The 23896-nt window shown below is 45.1% G+C and overlaps 1 protein-coding gene across 1 annotated transcript in view; it reads left to right on the top strand.

Moving 5' to 3' along the window:
* Window positions 1-127: 127 nt before the first annotated feature.
* Window positions 128-23896, top strand: part of LOC118943921 (N-acetyllactosaminide beta-1,3-N-acetylglucosaminyltransferase 2-like) — a 45877-nt gene continuing 22108 nt past the window's right edge. The window contains exon 1 of the mRNA XM_036960845.1: window positions 128-498. The gene's annotated coding sequence lies outside the window, so the exon portion shown is untranslated. The remainder of the gene's footprint in view (window positions 499-23896) is intronic.

Genomic DNA, 23896 nt, shown 5'->3' with positions numbered 1-23896 from the left:
TTACATCAAGCTATTTTTTACTAAAACTCACTCCATCATTTTTGTTTTACTGCCGTTTGAATAAAAAAAAAAACGATTTGTTTTCAACTCCTGAGCGGGGTACATAGGCAACGTCATACCTTTTTTAGGAGGAGTCTTCCAGCCGTCAATCATCAAAGTTGTGTCACCGGTGCGAGGAGGAAGGATAAGGAACTCCCGATGACAGAATCTAAACTCTAAATTGGAATAAACCTCGTTTGTCCTCAAGTTATTAGTGAACATTTCGCTTAAAAAAGTGAAGTAATCAACGGCGGGCTTGTAGCCTATTAATCATTGGACGATACGTCTACGGAGAGTTTGTACGCTACCTTTTACAGCACCGATGTCAGATGCGCCATCTCCATGCGCGACAGGGTTGCAGTTTTCTGAAGGAGAGTTTTCGTTTTTTGGGGGGGGCGACTTGGAGACAATTAACTTCATGATGAGAGAACGAACCTGGGTTTAGGATTCAAAGACAAGGTAGCTATGATTGTTTACGATTATTAATGTGATTTTATTAGCCATGTTGAGAGTTTACTAATCTAGTTTCTCCAATATCCAGTCTGAATATTTCGTTTTCGTTAAACGTATTTCTGATCGCTTGACGCACGTCTTTGCTCCGTCCGTCCATTTCTCTTGGAAATTCGGAGTTATCTGTGGAAATCAGTCATATGGTCAAATATTTTCCTAGGTTAATACGCAGACGTCTCGTCGTCTTCATGGGCACATTGCAAGTTTATTTGACTAAGTACGATAAAGAGGAGGAGCATAATGAAACCCGTAGTGGAAATTCCTTCCCGACAATAAGTAGTCTATGCTTCTAAAATACTGTCGAAACGGTCTGTGGAGGTAGTGGATTATCGACAGTCACTTACCAGATGGACAGTTCAGAGGGCAGCGAGTAGGATACAGAACGCTCAGATAGAAAACCAACTTACAGAACAGCTGAGAACTGCTCTATACATAAACAACAGGAGAGACCAGACAGACAGCTCTATAGGCTACATTTCTATCGTCAGTGTGTTGCATCCCACACAGAATAAGCAGTAGTAGTTTCGAGAGTTCAGTATCATGAAATGACGTTACTGTAGTAGACTGAGTGTCTCTGGTGCAGTGAGTACAGAACTCTCACATATTTTGGTTGTATAAACAGGCACAGTTCTATACATACCATCTCCTAAAATGTGCACCCCATTGCCACAGTTTAACACCCAAATTGTCTGTTTTTCATGTGCTGTACAAGTTAAAATGGGGAATATCCCTTTTTTGAGACAACATAGTTAAATAAACCCTGCTAGCATTGTCTTTCGGTGACATTTTTACAACCAAGGTCATTTTTAAACTTTTGAGTCAACCATTACAACTGGAAATGCCTGGCCGTTTGGGGGAGTGTCTAGCAACAGTATCCAGGTTGGAATAGACTTGACACATATGTACCTAGTTACAAACCCAGAGTGGAGATGTCCACTAGAGTGACTGTGCTGCATGAAGGGAGCTGTGTATACTGGTAGACAGGGACCAGTAGAAGGATCCAGACAGAGGAAGACTGATCATGAAGGGAGCTGTGTATACTGGTAGACAGGGACCAGTAGAAGGATCCAGACAGACAGAGGAAGACTGATCATGAAGGGAGCTGTGTATACTGGTAGACAGGGACCAGTAGAAGGATCCAGACAGACAGAGGAAGACTGATCATGAAGGGAGCTGTGTATACTGGTAGACAGAGACCAGTAGAAGGATCCAGACAGACAGAGGAAGACTGATCATGAAGGGAGCTGTGTATACTGGTAGACAGGGACCAGTAGACGGATCCAGACAGACAGAGGAAGACTGATCATGAAGGGAGCTGTGTATACTGGTAGACAGAGACCAGTAGAAGGATCCAGACAGACAGAGGAAGACTGATCATGAAGGGAGCTGTGTATACTGGTAGACAGAGACCAGTAGAAGGATCCAGACAGACAGAGGAAGACTGATCATGAAGGGAGCTGTGTATACTGGTAGACAGGGACCAGTAGAAGGATCCAGACAGAGGAAGACTGATCATGAAGGGAGCTGTGTATACTGGTAGAAGGATACAGACAGGAAGACTGATCTGATACAGAGGTAGAGGGAGGAGCCTGAAGCTAACACAGATACACAAGCTGGGAACCAGGGTTCCCAAACAAGGATAACCTGGGAAGACCCAAATACACTGAAGGTGAAACCCACGTCTCTGCTCTGCTAACAGCTTCCTCCACTGTACCCCTTAGTGGGATCAAACCAGTACTCCTCTGAGTACCCTCCCCCACAACGTATCAACATGCTATATGCTCTAGAAAAGGACCCAATTTGCTAGTTCCGTTAGCAACATTTCAAGTTAGCTGTGAAGTGGTCTTACAGTATGTTGTTATCTCTGTTACAAAGGCAGACCCAGCTACATGTAGCAGTTATGTAGTAGTCTGGTGTGTTTAGGGCTGAGGAGACGCACCCTGACTGACGCTGTGTTTTATGTAAATGACCTGGTATTATTCATATTCAGTTCGTACTTCGTTTGTTCAACTCGTGTTTCCAGGGTCATTTGTCAGTGACGGGCTGACCACAGCTGGGGACAGGTAGTTACAACAGCCCCCGTGTCCTCATGCAGCCGGGGACAGGTAGTTAGTTACAACAGCCCCCGTGTCCTCATGCAGCCGGGGACAGGTAGTTAGTTACAACAGCCCCCGTGTCCTCATGCAGCCGGGGACAGGTAGTTAGTTACAACAGCCCCCGTGTCCTCATGCAGCCGGGGACAGGTAGTTACAGAAGCCCCCGTGTCCTCATGCAGCCGGGGACAGGTAGTTACAACAGCCCCCGTGTCCTCATGCAGCCGGGGACAGGTAGTTACAACAGCCCCCGTGTCCTCATGCAGCCGGGGACAGGTAGTTAGTTACAACAGCCCCCGTGTCCTCATGCAGCCGGGGACAGGTAGTTAGTTAACACAGCCCCCGTGTCCTCATGCAGCCGGGGACAGGTAGTTAGTTACAGCAGCCCCCGTGTCCTGATGCAGCTGGGGACAGGTAGTTACAACAGCCCCGTGTCCTCATGCAGCCGGGGACAGGTAGTTACAACAGCCCCGTGTCCTCATGCAGCCGGGGACAGGTAGTTACAACAGCCCCGTGTCCTCATGCAGCCGGGGACAGGTAGTTAGTTAACACAGCCCCCGTGTCCTCATGCAGCCGGGGACAGGTAGTTAGTTACAGCAGCCCCCGTGTCCTGATGCAGCTGGGGACAGGTAGTTACAACAGCCCCCGTGTCCTCATGCAGCCGGGGACAGGTAGTTACAGCAGCCCCCGTGTCCTCATGCAGCCGGGGACAGGTAGTTAGTTAACACAGCCCCCGTGTCCTCATGCAGCCGGGGACAGGTAGTTAGTTACAACAGCCCCGTGTCCTGATGCAGCCGGGGACAGGTAGTTAGTTACAACAGCCCCGTGTCCTCATGCAGCCGGGGACAGGTAGTTAGTTACAACAGCCCCCGTGTCCTCATGCAGCCGGGGACAGGTAGTTAGTTACAGCAGCCCCCGTGTCCTCATGCAGCCGGGGACAGGTAGTTACAACAGCCCCGTGTCCTCATGCAGCCGGGGACAGGTAGTTAGTTACAACAGCCCCGTGTCCTCATGCAGCCGGGGACAGGTAGTTAGTTACAACAGCCCCGTGTCCTCATGCAGCTGGAGTAGTGCCTTTCAGGGCGGGGCAGCCGGGGACAGGTAGGTAGTTACAACAGCCCCGTGTCCTCATGCAGCTGGAGTAGTGCCTTTCAGGGCGGGGCAGCTGGGGACAGGTAGTTAGTTACAACAGCCCCCGTGTCCTCATGCAGCCAGGGACAGGTAGTTACAGCAGCCCCCGTGTCCTCATGCAGCTGGAGTAGTGCCTTTCAGGGCGGGGCAGCTGGCTGCACTTCCATGGTCAACTGACTCTCAGATTCAGGAATTTAACATGATGACGCAAAGGCAATTAACACCTGACAGAGAGAATATTGTCAGGGTACACACACACACACACACACACACACACACACACACACACACACACACACACACACACACACACACACACACACACACACACACACACACACACACACTATGTTCTTCTATCCTCGTGGGGACCTCAAATATATTTCCATTCCAAATCCTATTTTCCCTAATCCTTACCTTAACCTTAACCCGTAAACCTAACTCTTAAAGCTAACCCCTTACACAAATTCTAACCCTAACCACTAAACCCTAATCCTTACCATAACCATAACCTTAACCCGTAAACCTAACTCTTAAAGCTAACCCCTTACACATATTCTAACCCTAACCACTAAACACTAATCCTTACCATAACCTTAACCCGTAAACCTAACTCTTAAAGCTAACCCCTTACACAAATTCTAACTCTAACCACTAAACACTAATCCTAACCCCTTACACTAATTCTAACCCTAACCACTAAACACTAATCCTAACCCCTTACACTAATTCTAACCCTAACCACTAAACACTAACCCCTTACACTAATTCTAACCCTAACCACTAAACACTAATCCCTTATACTAATTCTAACCCTAACCACTAAACACTAATCCTAACCCCTTACACAAATTCTAACCCTAACCACTAAACACTAACCCCTTACACAAATTCTAACCCTAACCACTAAACACTAATCCTAACCCCTTACACTAATTCTAACCCTAACCACTAAACACTAATCCTAACCCCTTACACTAATTCTAACCCTAACCACTAAACACTAATCCTAACCCCTTACACTAATTCTAACCCTAACCACTAAACACTAACCCCTTACACTAATTCTAACCCTAACCACTAAACACTAATCCCTTACACTAATTCTAACCCTAACCACTAAACACTAATCCTAACCCCTTACACAAATTCTAACCCTAACCACTAAACACTAACCCCTTACACTAATTCTAACCCTAACCACTAAACACTAACCCCTTACACTAATTCTAACCCTAACCACTAATCCTAACCCCTTACACAAATTCTAACCCTAACCACTAAACACTAACCCCTTACACTAATTCTAACCCTAACCACTAATCCTAACCCCTTACACAAATTCTAACCCTAACCACTAAACACTAACCCCTTACACTAATTCTAACCCTAACCACTAAACACTAATCCTAACCCCTTACACAAATTCTAACCCTAACCACTAAACACTAACCCATTACACAAATTCTAACCCTAACCACTAAACACTAACCCCTTACACTAATTCTAACCCTAACCACTAAACACTAACCTCCTAAATTTAAATTAGCCTTTGTCTTCAGGGGGATTAGGGTTAATTTTCCTTATTTTACTATCCTTGTGGGGACGTTTGGGGATTTTAATGTCCCAGAACCAGCAGAGAGACACACACACTCCTTTTATAGAGACGACTGACCTAGTGTCTGACATGTTGTCCAGTAGAGGTTGCTCTTATGCAGGTATCTGTGTAAAACACCACTGTAGGACTTTGGTCAGACGTTTTTAATCCAAAGATACTTAAAATACAGTAGTGACTGTGTCCATTTTTGTCATGTGTCTGTGGTCACATGAGGGAATTGAACCCTTGACCTTTGGCTGCTAGCGCCACTCAGAACCACATGAGTACCACCAATAGGGCTGGGCGATATAGCCCAAATATCATATTTCTATATTTGTCTTTATTTTGATTGTATGGCGGTATGTTACTATGTTTCTGAATTAGTTTTATGACGAGTGCATGGACCCTAGACCGGCAACAAATGAATTCTACGTGTTTTTGAATGGTCTTTCTCCATGCTGATGGGTTTTCCACTCAACCCAGCCAGGACAGAACTGACAGCTAAGTAGTCCAATTAGTTGAACTTTTCAGTTATTTAACACGGTATAAAAATACCTTTTTTTCTATTTTATAGAGGGTATTGTACCAATCTGTAGATCCCTACCTGTATACTGGGACTCGTGATACATGGTCCTTGTATGTGGCTTCATTCATGTGTGTTTTATCCCTCCTGTTATTACTTTGGGAAGGACTCGTCAGGAAAGCATTTCTCGCTGATGTCTAAACCCTTTAGATTCACCACGTGACAAATACAATTTTTTTATTACATGTAATATATCGCCAATATCTAACCACCAATAGGAGCCCACAGCACATATCTGACTGCCATCCATACAAGATCTAACCACCAATAGGAGCCCACAGCACATATCTGACTGCCATCCATACAAGATCTAACCACCAATAGGAGCACACAGCACATATCTGACTGCCATCCATACAAGATCTAACCACCAATAGGAGCCCACAGCACATATCTGACTGCCGTCCATACAAGATCTAACCACCAATAGGAGCCCACAGCACATATCTGACTGCCATCCATACAAGATCTAACCACCAATAGGAGCACACAGCACATATCTGACTGCCATCCATACAAGATCTAACCACCAATAGGAGCCCACAGCACATATCTGACTGCCATCCATACAAGATCTAACCACCAATAGGAGCCCACAGCACATATCTGACTGCCGTCCATACAAGATCTAACCACCAATAGGAGCACACAGCACATATCTGACTGCCATCCATACAAGATCTAACCACCAATAGGAGCCCACAGCACATATCTGACTGCCGTCCATACAAGATCTAACCACCAATAGGAGCACACAGCACATATCTGACTGCCGTCCATACAAGATCTAACCACCAATAGGAGCACACAGCACATATCTGACTGCCGTCCATACAAGATCTAACCACCAATAGGAGCACACAGCACATATCTGACTGCCATCCATACAAGATCTAACCACCAATAGGAGCACACAGCACATATCTGACTGCCATCCATACAAGATCTAACCACCAATAGGAGCACACAGCACATATCTGACTGCCATCCATACAAGATCTAACCACCAATAGGAGCACACAGCACATATCTGACTGCCGTCCATACAAGATCTAACCACCAATAGGAGCACAGCACATATCTGACTGCCATCCATACAAGATCTAACCACCAATAGGAGCCCACAGCACATATCTGACTGCCATCCATACAATATCTAACCACCAATAGGAGCACACAGCACATATCTGACTGCCGTCCATACAAGATCTAACCACCAATAGGAGCACACAGCACATATCTGACTGCCATCCATACAATATCTAACCACCAATAGGAGCACACAGCACATATCTGACTGCCGTCCATACAAGATCTAACCACCAATAGGAGCACACAGCACATATCTGACTGCCGTCCATACAAGATCTAACCACCAATAGGAGCACACAGCACATATCTGACTGCCGTCCATACAAGATCTAACCACCAATAGGAGCACACAGCACATATCTGACTGCCGTCCATACAAGATCTAACCACCAATAGGAGCACACAGCACATATCTGACTGCCGTCCATACAAGATCTAACCACCAATAGGAGCACACAGCACATATCTGACTGCCGTCCATACAAGATCTAACCACCAATAGGAGCACACAGCACATATCTGACTGCCATCCATACAAGATCTAACCACCAATAGGAGCCCACAGCACATATCTGACTGCCATCCATACAAGATCTAACCACCAATAGGAGCACACAGCACATATCTGACTGCCGTCCATACAAGATCTAACCACCAATAGGAGCACACAGCACATATCTGACTGCCGTCCATACAAGATCTAACCACCAATAGGAGCACACAGCACATATCTGACTGCCGTCCATACAAGATCTAACCACCAATAGGAGCACACAGCACATATCTGACTGCCGTCCATACAAGATCTAACCACCAATAGGAGCACACAGCACATATCTGACTGCCATCCATACAAGATCTAACCACCAATAGGAGCACACAGCACATATCTGACTGCCATCCATACAAGATCTAACCACCACACACAGCACATATCTGACTGCCGTCCATACAAGATCTAACCACCAATAGGAGCACACAGCACATATCTGACTGCCGTCCATACAAGATCTAACCACCAATAGGAGCACACAGCACATATCTGACTGCCGTCCATACAAGATCTAACCACCAATAGGAGCACACAGCACATATCTGACTGCCGTCCATACAAGATCTAACCACCAATAGGAGCACACAGCACATATCTGACTGCCATCCATACAAGATCTAACCACCAATAGGAGCCCACAGCACATATCTGACTGCCATCCATACAAGATCTAACCACCAATAGGAGCACACAGCACATATCTGACTGCCGTCCATACAAGATCTAACCACCAATAGGAGCACACAGCACATATCTGACTGCCGTCCATACAAGATCTAACCACCAATAGGAGCACACAGCACATATCTGACTGCCGTCCATACAAGATCTAACCACCAATAGGAGCACACAGCACATATCTGACTGCCATCCATACAAGATCTAACCACCAATAGGAGCCCACAGCACATATCTGACTGCCATCCATACAAGATCTAACCACCAATAGGAGCACACAGCACATATCTGACTGCCATCCATACAAGATCTAACCACCACACACAGCACATATCTGACTGCCATCCATACAAGATCTAACCACCAATAGGAGCACACAGCACATATCTGACTGCCATCCATACAATATCTAACCACCACACACAGCACATATCTGACTGCCATCCATACAAGATCTAACCACCAATAGGAGCACACAGCACATATCTGACTGCCATCCATACAATATCTAACCACCACACACAGCACATATCTGACTGCCGTCCATACAAGATCTAACCACCAATAGGAGCACACAGCACATATCTGACTGCCGTCCATACAAGATCTAACCACCAATAGGAGCACACAGCACATATCTGACTGCCGTCCATACAAGATCTAACCACCAATAGGAGCACACAGCACATATCTGACTGCCATCCATACAAGATCTAACCACCAATAGGAGCACACAGCACATATCTGACTGCCATCCATACAAGATCTAACCACCAATAGGAGCACACAGCACATATCTGACTGCCATCCATACAAGATCTAACCACCAATAGGAGCACACAGCACATATCTGACTGCCATCCATACAAGATCTAACCACCAATAGGAGCACACAGCACATATCTGACTGCCATCCATACAAGATCTAACCACCAATAGGAGCACACAGCACATATCTGACTGCCATCCATACAAGATCTAACCACCAATAGGAGCACACAGCACATATCTGACTGCCATCCATACAAGATCTAACCACCAATAGGAGCACACAGCACATATCTGACTGCCATCCATACAAGATCTAACCACCAATAGGAGCACACAGCACATATCTGACTGCCATCCATACAAGATCTAACCACCAATAGGAGCACACAGCACATATCTGACTGCCATCCATACAAGATCTAACCACCAATAGGAGCACACAGCACATATCTGACTGCCATCCATACAAGATCTAACCACCAATAGGAGCACACAGCACATATCTGACTGCCGTCCATACAAGATCTAACCACCAATAGGAGCACACAGCACATATCTGACTGCCGTCCATACAAGATCTAACCACCAATAGGAGCACACAGCACATATCTGACTGCCATCCATACAAGATCTAACCACCAATAGGAGCACACAGCACATATCTGACTGCCGTCCATACAAGATCTAACCACCAATAGGAGCACACAGCACATATCTGACTGCCATCCATACAAGATCTAACCACCAATAGGAGCACACAGCACATATCTGACTGCCATCCATACAAGATCTAACCACCAATAGGAGCACACAGCACATATCTGACTGCCATCCATACAAGATCTAACCACCAATAGGAGCACACAGCACATATCTGACTGCCATCCATACAAGATCTAACCACCAATAGGAGCACACAGCACATATCTGACTGCCATCCATAAAATATCTAACCACCAATAGGAGCACACAGCACATATCTGACTGCCATCCATACAAGATCTAACCACCAATAGGAGCACACAGCACATATCTGACTGCCATCCATACAAGGCTTTGGCTATACTGCACTAGATTGAGAGGGATGCTAACTGGATCAAACTGGATTTCTGCATCAGTCAGGCAGAGTATCCTAGCGAAGACCTTTTGAGGAACATCGTGTGACCCGTTTTAGTTCCATTATACCAGACTAAAGGAACAGGGAAGTGTTAAAACGCCTGGTCAATATCATCATCGTTATTAGCCTCATGTCGTTCCTCTTTTATACACACGTGCAGACACACAGGAAGTAGGAACAGTTAGAACAGGATGTTTGGTGTCCGTTCTACTAGAGCCAACCATCCTTATTGTTCTTAGAGATGACTTTTATGAGCTCTGTCTCGTCTAGAGTCATAAAACACAGACACCTTTGAGGAGAGAGATGATGGTAGGAAATCCTGCTTCCGTGTGTTCTGGTAGAGAGGGCGTGGGGGAGTAACCTTCAGTAACATGTCTTGTAAATGTTCATTTGAAAGGTGACTGTTGCGTTAGTCCCACCACCTTCTACTAACAGGTTTTATCCAGTGGCTGTTCAGTGTCTTGTTTGACCGGCCTTCTACTCCCTCACTCTGACTACTTCTGGGGCTGGGTTGAGGCAGCAGGATATTGGGCTTTGGGGAGGGAGAGTGTTTTGGAAAACACAAACCCATGAGCAAGTGCAGTTCACACACCCTTTAATAATGATGATGCACAAACACTTGGAAGATCAGGACACACCCCCTTTAATAATGATGATGCACAAACACTTGGAAGATCAGGACACACCCCCTTTAATAATGATGATGCACAAACACTTGGAAGATCAGGACACACCCCCTTTAATAATGATGATGCACAAACACTTGGAAGATCAGGACACACCCCCTTTAATAATGATGCAGAAACATTTGGAAGATCAGGCCACACCCCCTTTTGGAGCGGAGACGGTGTCAGCTGTATCTGAAGTGTGATAGATGTATTGTGTGTGTCCCAGGCTTTGTCCCAAATGGCATCCTATTCCCTAAATAGTGCACTACTTTTGACTAGGGGCTCTAGGGCCCAGTTCCCTAGAACACGTGCACTGAGTGTACAACACAGTAACGCCTTCCTAATATTGAGTTTGAGGGTTTCCTGGTCGGGTTTCCTGGTCGGGTTTCCTGGTCGGGTTTCCTGGTCGGGTTTCCTGCTCGGGTTTCCTGCTCGGGTTTCCTGCTCGGGTTTCATAGTCAGGAAACTTCAGCCGTATGTCATGTTATATTGTATACTACGTCTTTACTAACATAAGTTATGAGCCCATGTAATTGTTTTATTTATTTGTTAATAATTATATTTTTTACTTAACCAACAATGCAGTGAACTGTGTTAAGGGCTTGTAAAGTAAGCAGTTCCCTGTAAGGTTTACACCTGTTGTATACGGCGTATGTGACAAATAACGATTTGACTTAAGTATTTAAAGTTAAATCATTTCTGGGATATCACCTGATCTCTTTCCCGGAGCTGATGGGCAGAATTCCAGAGGTTTTCTAGCACATTCCAGGACTGTATGACTGCTTGTTGTGGTCTGTGTTTCTAGGAATACCATTGGGCCATGTCCGTACAATATTATGGCTTAGTGTGTGTGTCACTCTTTGGTACATTTTAAAACAACAAACCTTTTTATTTTGTAATGGATAAAATACCATCAAATTATTGTCCATCTTAATCATAACTGTTCAGATGTAATGTTTTAAAAAAACGTTTTCCAAGACCATGAACATTTTTATCATAACGAGTTCTCATTACTGTAACATGTTCATAACCTGGATTTAATTTGTACATTATTTATGTTTTAAACTATTATTCATATAAAGAAAGATTATCCGGTGAATGAACTGACCTTCATGTTTTAAAGTAATGACGGACTGTCGTTTCTCTTTGCTTATTTGAGCTGTTCTTGACATAATATGGACTTGGTCTTTTACCAAATAGGGCTATCTTCTGTATACCACCTCTACCTTGTCACAACACAACTGATTGGCCCAAACACATTAAGAAGGAAAGACATTCCACAAATTAACTTTTAACAAGGCACACCTGTTAAATGAAAATCATTCCAGGTGACTACCTCATGAAGCTGGTTGAGAGAATGCCAAGGGTGTGCAAAGGGTGGCTACTTTTTGAAGAATCTCAAATATAAAATATGTTTTGATTTGTTTAACACCTTTTTGGTTACATGATTCCATATATTATTTAATAGCTTTGATGTCTTCACTATTTTACAGTGTAGAAAATAGTAAAAATGATGAAAAACCCAGGAATGAGTAGGTGTCCAAACGTTTGACTGGTCATGTAAATATTTTTACGTTCCATGTCGGATTTATCCCAAAGGGTTAAATGGATTTTCTAGATCAGTAAAGTTACTTTAAGATGATTTTATCCATTATCACAAATATTTACTTGTATTGGTTTTGTGCTGAAAATGCAACAGAGCTGGAGACCGTGACCAGGTCTCCAACACCTCAGCATGGATTTCTGTAAACCAATATGTCCTTTGTCCCAAACAGCTCCAGGTGCTGACTAACAGATAGACCCCAACAGAGTCAACTGTATAAGCTGCCACTCATTTGTTGGGTAAATCAGCAGTGTTTCAGCATCATCTTGTATTCATCTTTGAATGTCAGTGTAATGTCCCCGTTAACACAGTTTATATCAACGTCTTGTCAGATGTTTTCCGACCTCCGACCTCCGACCTCCTCCGTGTTTTTATTTAAACTTTTTAACTAGGCAAGTCGGTTAAGAACAAATACTTATTGACAACGACGGCCTACGAAAAAGGCAAAAGGCCTGCTAAAAATATAGGACAAAATACACATCACGACGAGACAACACAACATGAAGAGAAACGCGTGACAACACAACATGAAGAGAAACGCATGACAACACAACATGAAGAGAAACGCGTGACAACACAACATGAAGAGAAACGCATGACAACACAACATGAAGAGAAACGCGTGACAACACAACATGAAGAGAAACGCATGACAACACAACATGAAGAGAAACGCGTGACAACACAACATGAAGAGAAACGCATGACAACACAACATGAAGAGAAATGCGTGACAACACAACATGAAGAGAAATGCGTGACAACACAACATGAAGAGAAACGCATGACAACACAACATGAAGAGAAACGCATGACAACACAACATGAAGAGAAACGCATGACAACACAACATGAAGAGAAACGCATGACAACACAACATGAAGAGAAACGCATGACAACACAACATGAAGAGAAACGCATGACAACACAACATGAAGAGAAACGCATGACAACACAACATGAAGAGAAACGCATGACAACACAACATGAAGAGAAACGCATGACAACACAACATGAAGAGAAACGCATGACAACACAACATGAAGAGAAACGCATGACAACACGGCATCATGGTAGCAACACAACATGTTATCGGCACAAAACAGGGTACAAACATTATTGGGCCCAGACAACGGCACAAAGGGCAAGAAAGTAAAGACAATACATAATGCAAAGCAGCCACAACGGTCAGAGTTTCCATGTTTGAGTCTTTAGTGTCAGGAAGAGTCCACTTCGCAGGTCAACAATTACAACATTGTGCTAAATGCCTCAACATCCAATGAGGGATAAGATGAGCGCCACAAATCAGAAAATGACTTGGTGCTTATCTTTTCTAATTTTAGGATTGTTGACATACAGCTGGATCTACAAAATAGATGGTCTAGGATGAGGACATTTGTTGACAGACCATAAAAAAACATAAAATGCTTGATTTAAGTGTACATATATATATATATATATATATCTCTACACTGCTCAAAAAAATAAAGGGAACACTTAAACAACACAATGTAACTCCAAGTCAATCACACTTCTGTGAAATCAAACTGTCCACTTAGGAAGCAACACTGATTGACAATACATTTCACATGCTGTTGTGCAAATGGAATAGACAACAGGTGAAAATTATAGGCAATTAGCAAGACACCCCCAATAAAGGAGTGTTTCTGCAGGTGGGGACCACAGACCACTTCTCAGTTCCTATGCTTCCTGGCTGATGTTTTGGTCACTTTTGAATGCTGGCGGTGCTTTCACTCTAGTGGTAGCATGAGACGGAGTCTACAACCCACACAAGTGGCTCAGGTAGTGCAGCTCATCCAGGATGGCACATCAATGCGAGCTGTGGCAAGAAGGTTTGCTGTGTCTGTCAGCGTAGTGTCCAGAGCATGGAGGCACTACCAGGAGACAGGCCAGTACATCAGGAGATGTGTAGGAGGCCGTAGGAGGGCAACAACCCAGCAGCAGGACCGCTATCTCCGCCTTTGTGCAAGGAGGAGCAGGAGGAGCACTGCCAGAGCCCTGCAAAATGACCTCCAGCAGGCCACAAATGTGCATGTGTCTGCTCAAACGGTCAGAAACAGACTCCATGAGGGTGGTATATGAGGTTCCGACGTCCACAGGTGGGGGTTGTGCTTACAGCCCAACACCGTGCAGGACGTTTGGCATTTGCCAGAGAACACCAAGATTGGCAAATTCGCCACTGGTGCCCTGTGCTCTTCACAGATGAAAGCAGGTTCACACTGAGCACATGTGACAGACGTGACACAGTCTGGAGACGCCGTGGAGAACATTCTGCTGCCTGCAACATCTTCCAGCATGACCGGTTTGGCGGTGGGTCAGTCATGGTGTGGGGTGGCATTTCTTTGGGGGGCCGCACAGCCCTCCATGTGCTCGCCAGAGGTAGCCTGACTGCCATTAGGTACCGAGATGAGATCCTCAGACCCCTTGTGAGACCATATTCTGGTGCGGTTGGCCCTGGGTTCCTCCTAATGCAAGACCATGCTAGACCTCATGTGGCTGGAGTGTGTCAGCAGTTCCTGCAAGAGGAAGGCATTGATGCTATGGACTGGCCCGCCCGTTCCCCAGACCTGAATCCAATTGAGCACATCTGGGACATCATGTCTCGCTCCATCCACCAACGCCACGTTGCACCACAGACTGTCCAGGAGTTGGCGGATGCTTTAGTCCAGGTCTGGGAGGAGATCCCTCAGGAGACCATCCGCCACCTCATCAGGAGCATGCCCAGGCGTTGTAGGGAGGTCATACAGGCACGTGGAGGCCACACACACTACTGAGCCTCATTTTGACATTACATCAAAGTTGGATCAGCCTGTAGTGTGGTTTTCCACTTTAATTTTGAGTGTGACTCCAAATCCAGACCTCCATGGGTTGATAAATTTGATTTCCATTGATCATTTTTGTGTGATTTTGTTGTCAGCACATTCAACTATGTAAAGAAATACGTATTTAATAAGAATATTTCATTCATTCAGATCTAGGATGTGTTATTTTAGTGTTCCCTTTATTTATTTGAGCTGTGTATATATTATTATAGCCTCTAAATCAGGGAGGTCAACTTTTATAGGCCCACGGATCAATTTCCAGAAACGGGCCCCCGACCTTTTGGAACTCAGTTAGAATAGTAGAATAGACCAAGTGCCATTTTGAAGTGTTTGTCCATCAGCAATTGTTCTCTTATGTCTGTCAGTCACTCAGTTAGTCATGTCAGCTAACCCGTTTCTGTTGTTGATTTGTAAGTTAGTCTTGTAGTGCTGAGTGATTAACCAACCTCTCTTTTTTTTGCGGGGAGGGGTTATTAAACAACTAATTGACCGACATCGGTTCAGTTACTTGAATTCCACTTTAGTTTTTTGTGTGAGCCCAGCGCTAGATTTCATTCACCAGAGAAATCAAGACAAGAACGATGTGGGACGCTGGGCTGAAGGGAGTTGTTTTCATTAAGAAAATATTCACCCCAGTTCAGGGTAGAAACTTTAACTCATTACAATGACCATAATCCATTGCGGCAGTTTTTCCCAGCTCGGAGAGGACGAGGCGACCCGAGAAGTTTCACTTTCGACAAAATCTGGCCTAAATTACCCCAATGCGTTTATATTGGTTTATATTGAACATAGATTTGTCACCTGTCGTCCTGCCTTTGGGAGAACGACTCCCATTGTTAGAGCAGAGACATGAGCATCTCCTCATGGTAAACACTTCTCTGGATGGATAGGCCTATGAGCATCTCCTCATGGTAAACACTTCTCTGGATGGATAGGCCTATGAGCATCTCCTCATGGTAAACACTTCTCTGGATGGATAGGCCTATGAGCATCTCCTCATGGTAAACACTTCTCTGGATGGATAGGCCTATGAGCATCTCCTCATGGTAAACACTTCTCTGGATGGATAGGCCTATGAGCATCTCCTCATGGTAAACACTTCTCTGGATGGATAGGCCTATGAGCATCTCCTCATGGTAAACACTTCTCTGGATGGATAGGGCTACACATTATTTATGTCTGCTACGTTATGTTATTTACACAGACTTCGAGAGGAATGAACACAACGACGAGAGAGAGGGACTGAGACGACAGTTTTTGAAAGTATACCTCATCTACTTTGAAGACGTAGTGAAAGGATTTTGTCAGAATTATTTCATGTACATTTTACTATTTCATAGTAATTTCCTATTTTTCTATTTGGACCTGACAGACAATTTAATGTTAATTTAATAATTTTGGCTTTGGAATTTCCATTAAAAAGCTAAAATCATTAATGTCATTATTTTATAATACATTTATGAAAAAAAAATGTACTTCCTGGATACGTCCACCATATTGCTGAGACCGTCACATGATTCACTTCCTGGATACGTCCACCATATTGCTGAGACCGTCACATGATTCACTTCCTGGATACGTCCACCATATTGCTGAGACCGTCACATGATTCACTTCCTGGATACGTCCACCATATTGCTGAGACCGTCACATGATTCACTTCCTGGATACGTCCACCATATTGCTGAGACCGTCACATGATTCCCTTCCTGGATACGTCCACCATATTGCTGAGACCGTCACATGATTCACTTCCTGGATACGTCCACCATATTGCTGAGACCGTCACATGATTCACTTCCTGGATACGTCCACCATATTGCTGAGACCGTCACATGATTCACTTCCTGGATACGTCCACCATATTGCTGAGACCGTCACATGATTCCCTTCCTGGATACGTCCAACATATTGCTGAGACCGTCACATGTTTCACTTCCTGGATACGTCCACCATATTGCTGAGACCGTCACATGATTCACTTCCTGGATACGTCCACCATATTGCTGAGACCGTCACATGATTCACTTCCTGGATACGTCCACCATATTGCTGAGACCGTCACATGATTCACTTCCTGGATACGTCCACCATATTGCTGAGACCGTCACATGATTCACTTCCTGGATACGTCCACCATATTGCTGAGACCGTCACATGATTCCCTTCCTGGATACGTCCAACATATTGCTGAGACCGTCACATGTTTCACTTCCTGGATACGTCCAACATATTGCTGAGACCGTCACATGTTTCACTTCCTGGATACGTCCACCATATTGCTGAGACCGTCACATGATTCCCTTTCTGGATACGTCCAACATATTGCTGAGACCGTCACATGATTCACTTCCTGGATACGTCCACCATATTGCTGAGACCGTCACATGATTCACTTCCTGGATACGTCCACCATATTGCTGAGACCGTCACATGATTCACTTCCTGGATACGTCCACCATATTGCTGAGACCGTCACATGATTCACTTCCTGGATACGTCCACCATATTGCTGAGACCGTCACATGATTCACTTCCTGGATACGTCCACCATATTGCTGAGACCGTCACATGATTCCCTTCCTGGATACGTCCACCATATTGCTGAGACCGTCACATGATTCACTTCCTGGATACGTCCACCATATTGCTGAGACCGTCACATGATTCACTTCCTGGATACGTCCACCATATTGCTGAGACCGTCACATGATTCACTTCCTGGATACGTCCACCATATTGCTGAGACCGTCACATGATTCACTTCCTGGATACGTCCACCATATTGCTGAGACCGTCACATGATTCCCTTCCTGGATACGTCCAACATATTGCTGAGACCGTCACATGTTTCACTTCCTGGATACGTCCACCATATTGCTGAGACCGTCACATGTTTCACTTCCTGGATACGTCCACCATATTGCTGAGACCGTCACATGATTCCCTTTCTGGATACGTCCAACATATTGCTGAGACCGTCACATGATTCACTTCCTGGATACGTCCACCATATTGCTGAGACCGTCACATGATTCACTTCCTGGATATGTCCAACATATTGCTGAGACCGTCACATGATTCCCTTCCTGGATACGTCCAACATATTGCTGAGACCGTCACATGATTTCCAATAAGTCCAGATGGAGAAGAGATGATGCACAATGGGAGAATCTCAATTGCATACTCCTCTCGTAATCTCCCTCCTCGCTTCCTTCTCAAACCCCATTGGAGGAGAAGGTCAGAGGGGAGAGACATCTGTCTTTCTCATCCAAAGGGTTTTTGAGGAGGAGAGAGGACGCGAGGAGTATCTAATTGAGATCCTCCCATTGTCTGGCTGGACAACTCTCCTAACGAGCTTCATTCAGCATGACATCCTTCTGCTTAGACTCCACTTGCATTGCACACTATGAAAAATGATATTTTGCATTTCAAACTACTCCATTTTATTTTGTATTCTTCATCAGCCAACAGCCAGAGCAGTATTATGGTCAGAGGTAATGAGGGTGTGTGTTTGAGTTAGACTTCCTTCCTGCTGTTATCTTGTATAATTGTTTAATGAGGACTTCAGCTGCGATTCCAGTCTTCAGAGACTGATTTAGGGCTTATTCAAGTTGAAGAGAGTTCTAGCAGAGGCACCGTGATGAGATTCAAATGTACATAATATTGACATAACTTTTCAATTTACATTAGCAACGGACTGTCCTGTGCCTGCCAAGAGAGAGTTTGGGGGCTTGGCAACGGACTGTCCTGTGCCTGCCGAGAGAGAGTTTGGGGGCTTGGCAACGGACTGTCCTGTGCCTGCCGAGAGAGAGTTTGGGGGCTGGGCAACGGACTGTCCTGTGCCTGCAGAGAGAGAGTTTGGGGGCTGGGCAACGGACTGCCCTGTGCCTGCCGAGAGAGAGTTTGGGGGCTTGGCAACGGACTGCCCTGTGCCTGCTGAGAGAGAGTTTGGGGGCTGGGCAACGGACTGTCCTGTGCCTGCAGAGAGAGAGTTTGGGGGCTTGGCAACGGACTGTCCTGTGCCTGCCGAGAGAGAGTTTGGGGGCTTGGCAACGGACTGTCCTGTGCCTGCAGAGAGAGAGTTTGGGGGCTGGGCAACGGACTGTCCTGTGCCTGCAGAGAGAGAGTTTGGGGGCTTGGCAACGGACTGTCCTGTGCCTGCCGAGAGAGAGTTTGGGGGCTGGGCAACGGACTGTCCTGTGCCTGCCGAGAGAGAGTTTGGGGGCTTGGCAACGGACGTTCTTGCGCTGTAGTTTTAAAATGTAAATATCCCAGTAACGTAGGCAACTACCAGTCGCTAAGCACGCTTACAACAAACTATTCCACTATGCAAGCAACTTTTCATCTCAACCATATTTATTTTTTACATTTTTTAATTTCACCTTTATTTAACCAGGTAGGCCAGTTGAGAACACCTTTATTTAACCAGGTAGGCTAGTTGAGAACACCTTTATTTAACCAGGTAGACTAGTTGAGAACACCTTTATTTAACCAGGTAGACTAGTTGAGAACACCTTTATTTAACCAGGTAGGCTAGTTGAGAACACCTTTATTTAACCAGGTAGACTAGTTGAGAACACCTTTATTTAACCAGGTAGGCCAGTTGAGAACACCTTTATTTAACCAGGTAGGCTAGTTGAGAACACCTTTATTTAACCAGGTAGACTAGTTGAGAACACCTTTATTTAACCAGGTAGGCCAGTTGAGAACACCTTTATTTAACCAGGTAGGCTAGTTGAGAACACCTTTATTTAACCAGGTAGACTAGTTGAGAACACCTTTATTTAACCAGGTAGACTAGTTGAGAACACCTTTATATAACCAGGTAGACTAGTTGAGAACACCTTTATTTAACCAGGTAGACAAGTTGAGAACACCTTTATTTAACCAGGTAGACTAGTTGAGAACACCTTTATTTAACCAGGTAGACTAGTTGAGAACACCTTTATATAACCAGGTAGACTAGTTGAGAACACCTTTATTTAACCAGGTAGGCTAGTTGAGAACACCTTTATATAACCAGGTAGACTAGTTGAGAACACCTTTATTTAACCAGGTAGACTAGTTGAGAACACCTTTATATAACCAGGTAGACTAGTTGAGAACACCTTTATTTAACCAGGTAGGCTAGTTGAGAACACCTTTATATAACCAGGTAGACTAGTTGAGAACACCTTTATATAACCAGGTAGACTAGTTGAGAACACCTTTATTTAACCAGGTAGGCTAGTTGAGAACACCTTTATTTAACCAGGTAGACTAGTTGAGAACACCTTTATATAACCAGGTAGACTAGTTGAGAACACCTTTATATAACCAGGTAGGCTAGTTGAGAACACCTTTATTTAACCAGGTAGGCTAGTTGAGAACACCTTTATATAACCAGGTAGACTAGTTGAGAACACCTTTATATAACCAGGTAGGCTAGTTGAGAACACCTTTATTTAACCAGGTAGGCTAGTTGAGAACACCTTTATATAACCAGGTAGGCTAGTTGAGAACACCTTTATATAACCAGGTAGGCTAGTTGAGAACACCTTTATATAACCAGGTAGGCTAGTTGAGAACACCTTTATTTAACCAGGTAGGCTAGTTGAGAACAAGTTCTCATTTGCAACTGCGACCTGGCCAAGATAAAGCAAAGCAGTGTGACACAGACAACAGAGTTACACATGGAGTAAACAATTAACAAGTCAATAACACCGTAGAGAAAAGAAAGTCTATATACAGTGTGTGCAAAAGGCATGAGGAGGTAGGCAATAAATAGGCCATAGGAGCAAATAATTACAATGTAGCAGATTAACACTGGAGTGATAAATGATCAGATGATGATGTGCAGGTAGAGATACTGGTGTGCAAAAGAGCAGAAAAGTAAATCAAATAAAAACAGTATGGGGATGAGGTAGGTAGATTGGGTGGGCTATTTACAGATGGACTATGTACAACTGCAGCGATCTGTTAGCTGCTTAGATAGTTGATGAGGGAAATAGAAGTCTCCAACTTCAGCGATTTTTGCAATTCGTTCCAGTCACTGGCAGCAGAGAACTGGAAGGAAAGGCGGCCAAATGAGGTGTTGGCTTTGGTGTTGATCAGTGAGATATATCCGCTAGAACGTGCGCTACGGGAGGGTGTTGTTATCGTGACCAGTGAGCTGAGATAAGGTGGAACTTTACCTAGCATAGACTTATAGATGACCTGGAGCCAGTGGGTCTGGCGACGAATATGTAGCGAGGGCCAGCCGAGTAGAGCATACAGGTCGTGGTGGTGGTATAAGGTGATTTGGTAACAAAACGGATGGCACTATGATAGACTGCATACAGTTTTCTGAGTAGAGTGTTGGAAGCTATTTTGTAGATGACATGGCCGAAGTCGAGGATCGGTAGGATAGTCAGTTTTACTAGGGTAAGTTTGGCGGCGTGAGTGAAGGAGGCTTTGTTCCGAAATAGAAAGCCGACTCTAGATTTGATTTTGGATTTGAGATGTTTAATATGAGCAAGAGCGACATCATTGATGTATACAGAGAAAAGAGTCTGCCCGAGAATTGAACCCTGTGGTACCCCCATAGACTGCCAGAGGTCCGGACAACATGCCCTCCGATTTGACACTGTCTGCAAAGTAGTTGGTGAACCAGGCAAGGCAGTCGTCAGAAAAACCAAGGCTATTAAGTCTGCCGATAAGAATGTGGTGATTGACAGAGTCGAAAGCCTTGGCAAGGTCGATGAATACGGCTGCACAGTACTGTCTTTTATTGATGGCGGTTATGATATCGTTTAGTACCTTGAGCGTGGCTGAGGTGCACCCGTGACCGGCTCGGAAGCAGGAGGAAGGCATGGCCAGCCATTGAGAAATGGTTGTTGAAATGATGATTTATCGGTGGTGACCGTGTTACCTAGCCTCTGTGCAGTGGGCAGCTGGGAGGAGGTGCTCTTGTTCTCCATGGACTTTACAGTGTCCCAAAACTTTTTGGAGTTAGAGCTACAGGATGCGAATTTCTGCTTGAAAACGCTAACCTTTGCTAACTATTTGATGCTATGGCAGTCCGCCACAGGATATTAAACTCTTGAATAACGCAACAATTCACAAGCATGTGCAAACAATTAAAGGGTTTATATTCTCGTCCGTAACGTTACTCATTACTTAGAAGCTTCAAGACGAGAGCACAGTTACTACAGCGAACAAAGTCTTCATCAAGTAACGTTAGCCAATCAAACATGACTGATTAGCCCCCCCCCCCCCCCCCTCTCATACAAATATAAAGTACAGTAGGCCTACCTTACAACATTAGAACAAAGCAGGCTTCATTTTGATCAATATCATGCAAGTCATTACATATGGTAAAGTGTAAACTGACTGAAAACGTGGGTAATTCGGTGTGAGGTGACATCAGCTGTTTTACATGGCTCACTGCAGCCAGACAAATCACTCTTTTTTTTTTTTTTTTTTTTTTTTTTTAAATGTCAATGTAACCAACCGCCTGTTATTGCAATTTCAGTTAAAATCTCAATAAAACGAGTCTCATATCTATACATTTTCAGCTGTTTGAAATACATTTACTCTGCTGTTAAGATGTTTTACTGTAGGAGTGTTGTACTCAATGAGACCGTTCTGTTTCCGCTGCCCTGCTCTGAGGGGAGTGACTGGAGGAAGGCTCACCCATAACCTCCAGGGGTAGTGGTCGAGACCGTTCTGTTACCGCTGCCCTGCTCTGAGGGGAGTGACTGGAGGAAGGCTCACCCATAACCTCCAGGGGTAGTGGTCGAGACCGTTCTGTTTCCGCTGCCCTGCTCTGAGGGGAGTGACTGGAGGAAGGCTCACCCATAACCTCCGGCGGTAGTGGTCGAGACCGTTCTGTTACCGCTGCCCTGCTCTGAGGGGAGTGACTGGAGGAAGGCTCACCCATAACCTCCAGGGGTAGTGGTCGAGACCGTTCTGTTTCCGCTGCCCTGCTCTGAGGGGAGTGACTGGAGGAAGGCTCACCCATAACCTCCGGCGGTAGTGGTCGAGACCGTTCTGTTACCGCTGCCCTGCTCTGAGGGGAGTGACTGGAGGAAGGCTCACCCATAACCTCCGCCGGTAGTGGTCGAGACCGTTCTGTTACCGCTGCCCTGCTCTGAGGGGAGTGACTGGAGGAAGGCTCACCCATAACCTCCAGGGGTAGTGGTCGAGACCGTTCTGTTTCCGCTGCCCTGCTCTGAGGGGAGTGACTGGAGGAAGGCTCACCCATAACCTCCAGGGGTAGTGGTCGAGACCGTTCTGTTACCGCTGCCCTGCTCTGAGGGGAGTGACTGGAGGAAGGCTCACCCATAACCTCCGGCGGTAGTGGTCGAGACCGTTCTGTTACCGCTGCCCTGCTCTGAGGGGAGTGACTGGAGGAAGGCTCACCCATAACCTCCAGGGGTAGTGGTCGAGACCGTTCTGTTACCGCTGCCCTGCTCTGAGGGGAGTGACTGGAGGAAGGCTCACCCATAACCTCCGCCGGTAGTGGTCGAGACAGAGGAAATGCTCAAGTTTACGTTACAGTAATGTCTCTGGAATCTCCTGAAAGGACAAGTTTACGTTACAGTAATGTCTCTGGAATCTCCTGAAAGGACTAGTTTACGTTACAGTAATGTCTC

The sequence above is a fragment of the Oncorhynchus mykiss genome, chromosome 23 (genome assembly GCF_013265735.2).
Source record: "Oncorhynchus mykiss isolate Arlee chromosome 23, USDA_OmykA_1.1, whole genome shotgun sequence".
Taxonomy (NCBI): Eukaryota; Metazoa; Chordata; class Actinopteri; order Salmoniformes; family Salmonidae; genus Oncorhynchus; species Oncorhynchus mykiss.
The sequence above is the reverse complement of the archived record's forward strand: the minus strand, read 5'-3'. Positions and strand labels throughout refer to the sequence as shown.